The 12167-nt window shown below is 36.9% G+C and overlaps 1 pseudogene across 1 annotated transcript; it reads right to left on the bottom strand.

The window, feature by feature from the left end:
• Positions 1–2658: 2658 nt before the first annotated feature.
• LOC309863762 (heterogeneous nuclear ribonucleoprotein H3 pseudogene) lies at positions 2659–3209 on the bottom strand (annotated as a pseudogene). Its single transcript has one exon. The product of its transcript is annotated as a heterogeneous nuclear ribonucleoprotein H3 pseudogene (transcript).
• Between the last annotated feature and the right edge of the window lie 8958 nt (positions 3210–12167).

Genomic DNA, 12167 nt, shown 5'->3' with positions numbered 1-12167 from the left:
ATGAAACATCTCCATTTGATTGTCCCATACTATTTTCTAAAAAGCTTTACCAGATTAAATCTATTATCTTCATAGACACCCTACTTATTTTTTAAAATGTTTTATTTAAGGTCAATTTTTTTTTAAAGATTTTATTTATTTATTTGACAGAGAGAAATCACAAGTAGATGGAGAGGCAGGCAGAGAGAGAGAGAGAGAAAGAGAAGCAGACTCCCTGCTGAGCAGAGAGCCCGATGCGGGCCTCGATCCCAGGACCCTGAGATCATGACCTGAGCCGAAGGCAGCGGCTTAACCCACTGAGCCACCCAGGCGGTCAATTTAATTAATATATACTTTATTATTAGTTCCAGAGATCGAATTCAGTGATTCAGTTGCATACAACACCCAGTGCTCATTTCTTCAAGTGCCCTCCTTAATGTCATCAGGCAGTTATCCCATCCCCCCACCCACCTCCCATCCAGCAACCCTCAGTATGTTCCCTATAGTTAAGAGTCTCTTATGGTTTGCCCCCTTCTCTGTTTTTGTATTAATTTACTTTTCCTTCCCATTCCCTATGTTCATGTTTTGTTTCTTAAATTCCACATATGACTAAAATAATATGGTGGTTTTTTTTTTTTTTGACTGATCTATAACACTTTCTCCCTAGTTCCATCCACATCATTGCAAATGGCAAGATTTCATTCTTTTTTTAAAGATTTTATTTACTTATTTGACAGAAAGAGAGATCACAAGTAGGCAGAGAGGCAGGCAAAGCAGAGGGGGAGGAGGAAGCAGGCCCCCTGCTGAACAGAGAGCCGGATGTGGGGTTTGATCCCAGGACCCGGAGATCATGACCTCAGCTGAGGGCAGAGGCTTAACCACTGAGCCACTCAGGCTCTCCAAGATTTCATTCTTTTTGATGGCTTAGCAATAGTCTTCTGTATTTTTAGATCAGGATGGGGATTATTGCCATCCTCACTCTATTAAGTCTTCTAGTCCATGAACATGGGACTTCTTTCCACTTATATAGGTCTTTAATTTCTTTCAACATGTTCTAGTTTTCAGCATAAACATCTTGCATTTCTTTTGTTACATTTATCCCAAGTATCTTATTGATTGATACTACTATAAATGGAATGATTGAAATAACTATAATTTTGAATGTTCATTTCCAGTGCAAAAAAAAAATACAAGTGATTTTTGTATATTGGTATTTTATCCTGCAATCATACTGAACTTTATTAGCTCTCATAGTCTCTTGTAGATTCTTTAGGATTTCTCTATATATGAAGTCATGTCATCTGAAAGTATAGTTTTTATTTCATTCTTTGGAATCTGGATGCTTTCTCTTCATTTGGTTTGCTCTATTTTCCAGACTAGAACTTTCAATACAATCTTGATTAGAAGTTGTGGCAGTAGATGTTGTCGTATTCCAGGTATTAGAAGGAAACTCTCAATCTTTCACCATTAGGTATGTTGGCTAAGAGCTTTTCATAGATGATCTCTATAAAGTTCACTTTAATTCTAATTTTTATTATTAAAGGTATTATATTTCTGTTGAGTGCATTCTTTTGCATAAAAATAATCATGTGTTATCATTTATTCCATTAATATGGTATATTCCACAAATTGATTTTATGACATTAATCTATTACCTATTTTTGCATTGCTGGCAAAAATCCTATTGGTCATGAAACATAATCCTTTTCATGTTGCTGGTTTTCTAAAATTTTGCTGAAAGTTTTTGAATCTATACTCATAGGGATATTTATCTGAAATTTGCTCACTTTTCTTAGTAATATTGGCCTCATAGATGTATTAGGAAGTGTATCCTTCTGTGTTTTTGAACTAGTTATGAAGTAGCTGTTGATTCTATGTTTGGTAGAATTTACAAATGAAGTCATCAGAGATAGCTTTTCTTTGTGGAAATTTTTGGTCTACAATTCAATTCTCCTTTCTTGTTAGAAGTCTTCTCAAACTTCATATTTCTTCTTGGGTCTGTTCTGGTGGCTTGTTTTTTTAAAGAATGTGTTAATTTCATCTATGTTATTTACTTTTGAGGGCTACAACTGTTCATAGTATTGTCTCAGTCTTTTTTTTTTTTTTTTTACTTTTTAATTCACATAAAGTAATGATGCCACTCTTTAAATCCAAATTTAAGTAATTTGAGTCATGTTTATCTTTTTCATGGTGAGTCTAATTAAAGGTCTTAACTTTTTGGTCATGTCAAAGAACAAACTTCAGTTGAGTTGATTTTCTCTATTTCTTTTCTTTTTTTTTCTAATAAAAATGTATTTTTAGGTCAAAGTATGCAACACAAAAACCCTATAGAAAACAGATTTTTCCATCACAATCTGTTGTTTTACCAAATAATATTTTGAAAACACATTCCTTCAGTCATTATAAAGTTCTTAAATACAAAAGAAATTAAATCTTTAAGAAAGTCTAGTAGTGGGGCACCTGAGTGGCTCAGTGGGTTAAAACCTCTGCCTTTGGCTTAGGTCATGATTCCAGGGTGCTGGGATCAAGGCCCACCAACATCAGGCTCTCTGCCCAGCTCTCTGCCCAGCTCTCTGCCTACTTGTGATCTCTCTTTGTCAAATAAATAAATAAAGTCTTTAAAAAAAATTCTAGTAGACCAGACACTATTGTCTGGACTTTAATGTTTGTGGTTATGCTTTAATACATGCTACGCCATCCAACTCCACTCATGCCCCCTTGTCCACAGTAACTACCATTGCCTCTACCACCATGGCCATAACAACCCAAGCCATCAAGAGTACCATATTCTCCATTATAATTGTTACCATTCCCATTCTTCCAAAAGATCCATAACGTCCCTGATTAGCCATTCGGTCTTTGCTATAGCCTCTCATTCCAGAATCTCCTATTCCAGAACCACCTCCAGGAGTAGAATTCAAGAAGTAGAATTCATGTAGAGAGGTTGCATGTTATTCTTATCTTTAGACATGGCAGCTACAGCATCTGCATGTATCACAAATTCTGCATCTGTCTCTCCTGTTGCACTACCATCAGTTCCAATATCAATATGCACTCATATTGGATTCAGTGATGAGAAGAAATTAGCAATGTCATTTTCAAAGGTAATCCTCTCATATGTACAAAATGGCCACCATAACCTGAACGTGCATCACCAGCTCCACCATAGCCATGTCCTCCCATAGCTCTTCCATCTCTCATTCTGTCATCAAAGCCATCATTTCCATAGCCATAATTATTATAGCCAGCATAGTCATCAAAACCTCCGTAACTACTATGTCTAGCTCCATAATAACCCCCTCTTCCTCCAATATTGTCCCAGTCGCTGGCCCAGTAATATTCTTGGTGGGTCATAAAATCCTTTGATTTCACTCCTGCTACTTCAGAAGAGCTCAATATACCTGTGTCCTATTCTTTCCTTACTTTCCCAGAGCATTTTCTGCTATCTTCTTTGAAGCAAACCACACAAAGATCTCCCACGTGCTTCTCCCCTGGTAGTCCATTTTCAGTGTTATCCCTTTTGGCACGATTTCCAACCATTGAAAGAACCAAACTACTTCTTTGTTTTGCACCAAACCCAGTGCTCCATGCAATATGTGCCCTCCATAATACCCACCACCAGGCTCACCCATCCCCCCACTCTCCCTCCCTCCAAAACCCTCAGTTTGTTTCTCAGAGTCCACAGTCTCTCATGGTTTGTCTCCCCTCTGATTTCCCCCATCTCACATCTCTCCATCTCCCAATATCCTCCATGTTATTCCTTATGCTCCACAAGTAAATGAAACCCTATGATACTTGACTCTCTCTGCTTGACTTATTTCACTCAGCATAATCTCTTCCAGTCCCATCCATGTTGATATAAAAGTTGGGTATTCATCCTTTCTGATGGAGGCATATTACTCCATTGTATATATGGACCATGTCTTCTTTATTCATTCATCCACTTTGTCCATGGAAGGGTATCTTGGTTCTTTCCACACTTTGGTGACTATGGCCATTGCTGCTACAAACATTGGGGTACAGATGGCCTTTCTTTTAACTGTATCTTTGGGGTAAATGCCCAGTAGTGCAATTGCAGGGTCATAGGGTAGCTCTGTTTTTAATTTCTTAAGGAATTGCCACACTGTTTTCCAAAGTGGCTGCACCAATTTGCATTCCCACTAAGAGTGTAAGAGAGTTCCCCTTTCTCCACGTCCTCTCCAACACATGTTGTTTAGTGTCTTGTTAATTTTGGCCATTCTATCTGGCATAAGGTGGTATCTCAATGTGGTTTTGATTTGAATATCCCTGATGGATAGTAATGATGAACATTTTTTCATGCGTCTGTTAGCCATTTGTATGTCTTCATTGGAGAAGTGTTTGTTCATATCTTCTGTCCATTTTTTGACATGATTATCTGTTTTGTGTGTGTTGAGTTTGAGTAGTTCTTTACAGATCTTGGATACCATCCCTTTGACTGTAGTGTCATTTGCAAACATCTTCTCCCATTCCCTGGGTTGCTTTTTTGTGGTTGTTGACTGTTTTCTTTGCTGTACAGAAAATTTTGATCTTGATGAAGTTGCAAAAGTTCAGTTCTGCTTTTGTTTCCTTTGCCTTTGGAGACATATCTTGAAAGAAGGAGGAACTACAGAACACTTATGAAAGAAATTGGAGAAAACACAAAAAGATGGAAGAGCATTCCATGCTTGTGGATTGGAAGAATAAACATTGTTAAAATGCCTATACTGCCTAGAGCAATCTGTACTTTCAATGCCATCCTGATCAAAATTCCATTGGCATTTTTCAAAGAGCTGGAACAAACGATCCTAAAATTTGTATGGAACCAGAAGAGACCCCGAATTGCTAAGGAAATTTTGAAAAAAGAAAAACAAAACTGGGTCATCATGTTGCCTGATTTCAAGCTTTACTACAAAGCTGTATTCTCCAAGACAGCATGGTACTGGCACAAAAACCGACACATAGACCTGTGGAACAAAATAGAGAGCCCAGATTTGGACCTTCACTCTATGGTCAAGTAATCTTTCTCAAAGCAGGAAAAACTATATAGTATATAGTTATAGATAAAAGTTATATAGTTATAACTATAGTTATATAGTTATAGATAAAAGACAGTTTCTTCAATAAATGGTGCTGGGAAAATTGGTCAGCTATGTGTAGAAGAATGAATCTCTATTTCTTTTTTACTCTTTATTTCATTTACTTTAATGTAGGCATTCTTCACTTTATTGCATTTCATTTTATTGTGCTTCACTACATTTTTTTAAAACTGAAATTCAGAACTTTAATGAAGGAATTCACTGCAGATGTAGTGGAAATGACAACAGAACTAGAATTAAAAGTGGTGCTTGAAGATATAACTTAATTGTTGCAATATTGCAATAAAACTTCAATGGTTGGGGAATTGCTTCTTATAGATGAACATGGTAAGTGTTTTTTTAAGAGGGTTTCTACTCTTGGTGAAGATGCTGAGAAGACTGTTAAAAAGACAAGAAAATTTAGAATATTACATAAACAGTTGATAAAGCAGTGTTTGAGAGGACTGACTCCAAATTTCAATACAGTTCTACTGCAGATAAAATGTTACCAAATATGCTATAGAGACATTTTCCATGAAAGTAAGAGCCAACTCATGTGGCAAAATTTGTTGCCTTATTTTAAGAAATTTCCATGGCCACTCCAACTTTCAGCAACCACTTCCTTGATGAGTCAGTAGCCATCAAAATCAAGCCAAGTCTCACCACCAGCAAAAAAGAAAAAAATAAATTATGATACACTGAAACCTCAGATGATGGTTAGCATTTTTTTAGCAATAAAGTATTTTTAATTGAGGTATTAATGTACATTTTAGACATAATTATGTTGAATAATTAATAAACTATGGTTATAGCATAAAATAACTTTTATATACACTGAGCAACCAAAAAATTTATTTGACTCACTTCATTCCAATAATTACTTCATTGTAATCAACTGGAACAATATCTCTGAGATATGCTTGTATTTATTATTTCCTTCCTTCCGCTACCGTTGAGGTGGGTTGCTCCTCTTTTTCTACTTGCTTATAGTTTAAGTTTATGTATTGATTTGAGATTTTCCTTCTTCCTTGTTTTGTTTAACATAGGCATTTACAGCTGTTAATTTCCCTGTGAGTACTGCTTCATCATCATTATACTAGTTTTGATAGGTTGCATTTTTGCTTTTGTTTGCCTCACATTATTTTCTAATTGTCCTTATGATGTTTTATTTGACACATTGATAACTAAGGAATCCATTGTTCAATTTCCACATATTTGTGCCTTTCCTAAATTATTTTTGTTATTGATTTCTAATCTCATTCTTTCACTTTTAGAGAGCATATTTTGTATAATTACAATATATTTAAAATTATCCAGGCTTGTTCATGGTCTTATATTTGGTATATCTTGGGCAATTCTCCATGTACACATAAGAAAAATGAATTCTGCTGCATTTGATATAATTCTTTTTAAAAATTTATTTATTTGTCAGAGAGAGAGAAAAAGTATAAACACACAGAGTGTCAGGCAGAGGCAGAGAGAGAAGCAGGCTTCCCTCTGAGCAAGAGGCCTAATGTAGGACTCAATCCTAGGACCCTGGGATCATGACCTGAGCCAAAGGCAATAGTTTAACTGACTGAGCCACCTAGGTGTCCTTATGCTGCATTTGAATTAAGTGTTATATAGATAGCTATTAAATCCAAGTGGATTATGGTGTTATTCAGGTATTCTGTTTCTTTGATAAACTTCTGCCTATTTGTTCCACCTATTATTGAAGAGTAGAGTATTGAAATCTCCAACTATCATTTTCAAATCAACCATTTTACCTTTCATTTCTACATTTGGTCTTTATATAATTTGGGGATGTAATATTAGGTATATGTTCATAATTCTTAAGGCTCTATGTTGGATCAATGCTATTTTTTAAACTATTTTATTTACTTACTTTTTTGAGAGAGAGTATGTGCATGACATGAATAGGAGGGGGAGAGAGAGAGGGAGAGGGAAACTCAAGCAGACACCCTGCTGAGCACAGAGCCCAATCCATGGCTTAATCTCACCACTGTGAGATCACAACCTGAGCTGATATGAAGTGTTTGTTCCTTAGGCACCTGGGTGGCTCAGTTGGTTAAGTGACTGACTTCATCTCGGGTCATGATCCTGGACTCCTAGGATCGAGTCCTGCATCAGGCTCCCAGATCAGCAGGGAGTCTGCCTCTCTTTCTAACTCTCCTCCCTCTCATGTTCTCTCTCTTTTTGCTCTCTTTCTCTCAAAATAAATAAATAAATAAATAAATAAATAAATAATAAAATCTTAAAAAAAAAAAAAAAAGAGTCTGCTGTTTGCTGTTTCATTGTCTGAACCACCCAGGCCTTAAATTGACATTAGTATTATAAAATGACTTTGTCCCTAATAACATTATTTCCTCAAATTATCTCTGTCTAATATTTTTATAGACTCTCTAGTTGTTCTTAGGTTACTATTTGCTTGGTATATCTTTTTCTGTCCTTTTATTCTCAACCTACTTGTGAATATGAACCTAAGGTCTCTTTTAGACAACATGACATTGGATAATATTTTTATTTTCATTCACTCTGCTAGTCTCTCCCTTTTGTTTATAATTTTGAATACATATTTATTTCATGTAAGCACTAAGATATGATTCATACCTGTAATTGTGTTATTTTCTATGTTTTATGTCTTTTTTGTTTCTGTTTCTGCATTAGTGCTTTATATTGTGAACAATAAATATTTACTATTATATATTTAAAGTGTTTATTTTTTATTTTAATACACATTTTTCAGTATTTTCTAGCTTCCCTGAAGATTACAATTAACATCTTAACTTAAAACAACTTACTTCAGGAGAGCAGGAGTCAAGATGGCGGAGAAGGAGCAGGCTGAGACTACTTCAGCTAGCAGGAGATCAGCTAGATAGCTTATCTAAAGATTGCAAACACCTGCAAATCCATCGGCAGATCAAAGAGAAGAAGAACAGCAATTCTAGAAACAGAAAAACAACCACTTTCTGAAAGGTAGGACTGGGGGAGAAGTGAATCCAAAGCAACGGGAAGATAGACCCAGGGGGAGAGGCCAGCTCCAGGCAAGCGGTGGAGCAACAGAGCATAAAATCAAGACTTTTAAAAGTCTGTTCCGCTGAGGAACATCGCTCCAGATGCTAAACCGGGGTGAAGCCTACGTGTGGTCAGCGTGGCCTCAGGTTCTGCAGGGTCACAGAAGGATCGTCGGTGTCTGAGTGTCACAGAGCTTGTAGAACAGGAAAGCCAACTACAGAGACAGAGCTGACAGTAAGCTCACAGCTCGGGGTTACCTTGAACCAGTTACAGGCTCGGTGAGCTCGGAGCACGGCCGGAGGTCAGGCAGACGAGAGTTACTGGGCACTGTTCTCTGAAGGCACACTGAGGAGAGGGGACCCGGGCTCTCGGCTCCTCCAGGCCAGAGACCAGGAGGCCACCATTGTATTCCCGTCCTCTGGAACTCTACTACAGAAAGCACTCAGGGAACAAAAGCTCCTGAAAGCAAACCCAAGCAGATTACTAAGCCTTGCCCCTGGTAAGGGTGGTGCAATTCCGCCTGGGGCAAAGACACTTGAGAATCACTACAACAGGCACCTCCCCTAGAATATCAACAAGAAATCCAGCCAAGACCAAGTTCACCTACTAAGGAGTGCAGTTTCAACACCAAGGAGAGCAGCAGAATTCCAGAGGAGGAGAAAGCAAAGCACGAAACTCATGGCTTTCTCCCTGTGATTCTTTAGTCTTGCAGTTAATTTAATTTTTTTTCTTTTTCTTTTTTTTCTCTTCTTCTGCTAAAATTTTTTTAACTTTTACCCTTAACCTTTTTTAACGTTTTTTAACTAGTTTATCTAATATATATGTTTTTCTTTTTTATACTTTTCTTTATTCATTTTCTTTTTTTAATTCTTTTCTTATATTTATTTATTTCTTTCTGAACCTCTTTTTATCCCCTTTCTCCCCCCTCACGATTTGGAATCTCTTCTGATTTGGTTAAAGCATATTTTCCTGGGGTTGTTGCCACCCTTTTAGTATTTCACTTGCTCCTTCATATACTCTTATCTGGACAAAATGACAAGGCAGAAAAATTCACCACAAAAAAAGAACAAGAGGCAGTACCAAAGGCTAGGGACCTAATCCATACAGACATTGGTAATATGTCAGATCTAGAGTTCAGAATGACAATTCTCAAGGTTCTAGCCGGGCTCGAAAAAGGCATGGAAGATATTAGAGAAATCCTCTCGGGAGATATAAAAGCCCTTTTCTGGAGAAATAAAAAAACTAAAATCTAACCAAGTTGAAAAAAAAAGGCTATTAATGAGGTACAATCAATAATGATTATTGATTTATCCTAGCTCTGCTAGGATAAATGAGGCAGAAGAAAGAATTAGCAATATAGAAGACCAAATGACAGAGATAAAGAAGCTGAGCAAAAGAGGGACAAACAGCTACTGGACCACGAGGGGAGAATTTGAGAGATAAGTGACACCATAAGACTAAACAACATTAGAATAATTGGGATTCCAGAATAAGAAGAAAGAGAGAGGGGAGCAGAAGGTATACTGGAGAGAATTATTGGGGAGAATTTCCCCAATATGGCAAAGGAAACAAGCATCAAAATTCAGGAGGTTCATGAACGCCCCTCAAAATCAATAAGAATAGGCCCACACCCCGTCACCTAATAGTAAAATTTACAAGCCTTAGTGACAAAAAGAAAATCCTGAGAGCAGCCTGGGAAAAGAAGTCTGTAACATACAATGGTAAAAATATTAGATTGGCAGCAGACTTATCCACAGAGACCTGGCAGGCCAGAAAGAGCTGGCATGATATATTCAGAGCCGTAAACAAGAAAAACATGCAGCCAAGAATACTATATCCAGCCAGGCCATCATTGAAAATAGAAGGAGAGATTAAAAGCTTCCAGGACAAACAAAAGCTGAAAGAATTTGCAAACACCAAACTAGCTCTACAGGAAATATTGAAAGGAGTACTCTAAGCAAAGAGAGAGCTTACAAGTGGTAGATCAGAAAGGAACAGAGACAATATACAGTAACAGTCACCTTACAGGCAATACAATGGCACTAAATTCATATCTCTCAATAGTTATCCTGAATGTTAATGGCCCAATCAAAATGCCCCAATTAAAAGACACAGGCTATCAGAATGGATAAAACAACAAAACTCATCTATATGTTGCCTACAAGAAACTCATTTTAAGCCTGAAGACACCTCCAGATTTATAGTCAGGGGGTGGAAAAGAATTTACCATGCTAATGGACATCAGAAGAAAGCAGGAATAGCAATACTTATATCAGATCAATTAGATTTTAAGCCAAAGACTATAATAAGACATGAGGGAGGACACTCTATCATACTCAAAGGGTCTGTCCAACAAGAAGATCTAACAATTTTAAATATCTATGCCCCCAACATGGGAGCAGCCAACTATATAAACCAATTAATAACAAAATCAAAGAAACACATCAACAATAATACAATAATAGTAGGGGACTTTAACACTCCCCTCACAGAAATGGACAAATCACCCAAGCAAAAGATCAACAAGGAAATAAAGGCCTTGAATGACACACTGGTCCAGATGGACATCACAGATATATTCAGAACATTTCATCCCAAAGCAACAGAACACTAGAGAATACTTCTCTAGTGCACATGGAACATTCTCTAGAATAGAACACACCCTCGGTTCTAAATCAGGACTCAACCGGTATCAAAATATTTGGATCATTCCCTGCATATTTTCAGACCACAATGCTCTGAAGCTAGAACTCAACCAAAGAGGAGGTTTGGAAAGAACCCAAATACATGGAGATTAAACAGCATTCTTCTAAAGAATAAATGGGTCAACTGGGAAATTAAAGAAGAATTGAAAAAAATCATGGAAACAAATGATAATGAAAATACAACGGTTCAAAATCTGTGGGACACAACAAAGGCAGTCCTGAGAGGAAAATATATAGCGGTACAAGCCTTTCTCAAGAAACAAGAAAGGTCTCAGGTACACAACCTAACCCTACACCTAAGGGAGATGGAGAAAGAACAAGAAAGAAACCCTAAACCCAGCAGGAGAAGAGAAATCATAAAGATCAGAGCAGAAATCAATGAAATAGAAACTAAAAAAACAATAGAACAAATCAATGAAACTAGGAGCTGGTTCTTTGAAAGAATTAACAAAATTGATAAACCCCTGGCCAGATCACAACTAACACCAAAGAAATACAAACAATTATAAGAGCATACTATGAGGAACTCTGCGCCAACAAATTTGACAATCTGGAAGAAATGGATGCATTCCTAGAAACATATAAACTACCACAACTGAACCAGGAAGAAATAGAAAGGCTGAACAGACCTATAACCAGTAAGGAGATTGAAACAGTCATTAAAAATCTCCAAACAAACTAAAGCCCAGGACCAGAAGGCTTCCCGGGGGAATTCTATCAAATATTTAAAGAAGAACTAATTCCTATTCTCCTGAAACTGTTCCAAAAAATAGAAATGGAAGGAAAACTTCCAAACTCATTTTATGAGGCCAGCATCACCTTGATCCCAAAACCAGACAAGGATCCCTTCAAAAAAAAAAAAAAATTACAGACCAATATCCTTGATGAACACAGATGCGAAAATACTCAACAAAATACTAGCCAATAGGATCCAACAGTACATTAAAAGGATTATTCACCACAATCAAGTGTGATTTATTCCAGGCTGCAAGTTGGTTCAAAATCCACAAATCATCCAATGTGATATAATACATTAATTAAAGAAAGAACAAGAACCATATGATACTCTCAATAGATGCTGAAAAAGCATTTGACAAAGTACAGCATCACTTCCTGATCAAAACTCTTCAAAGTGTAGGGATAGAGGGCACATACCTCAATATTATCAAAGCCATTTATGAAAAATCCACTGCAAATATCATTCTCAATGGAGAAAAACTGAAAGCTTTTCCGCTAAGGTCAGGAACACAGCAGGGATGTCCATTATCACCACTGCTATTCAACATAGCACTAGAAGTTCTAGCCTCACCAATCAGACAACAAAAGGAAATTAGAAGAATCCAAATTGGCAAACAAGAAGTCAAATTATCACTCTTCGCAGATGATATGATAC

Source organism: Mustela nivalis (genome assembly GCF_964662115.1).
Source record: "Mustela nivalis genome assembly, chromosome: 4".
NCBI classification, from domain to species: Eukaryota; Metazoa; Chordata; class Mammalia; order Carnivora; family Mustelidae; genus Mustela; species Mustela nivalis.
This window is presented reverse-complemented; position numbering and strand designations above follow the sequence as displayed.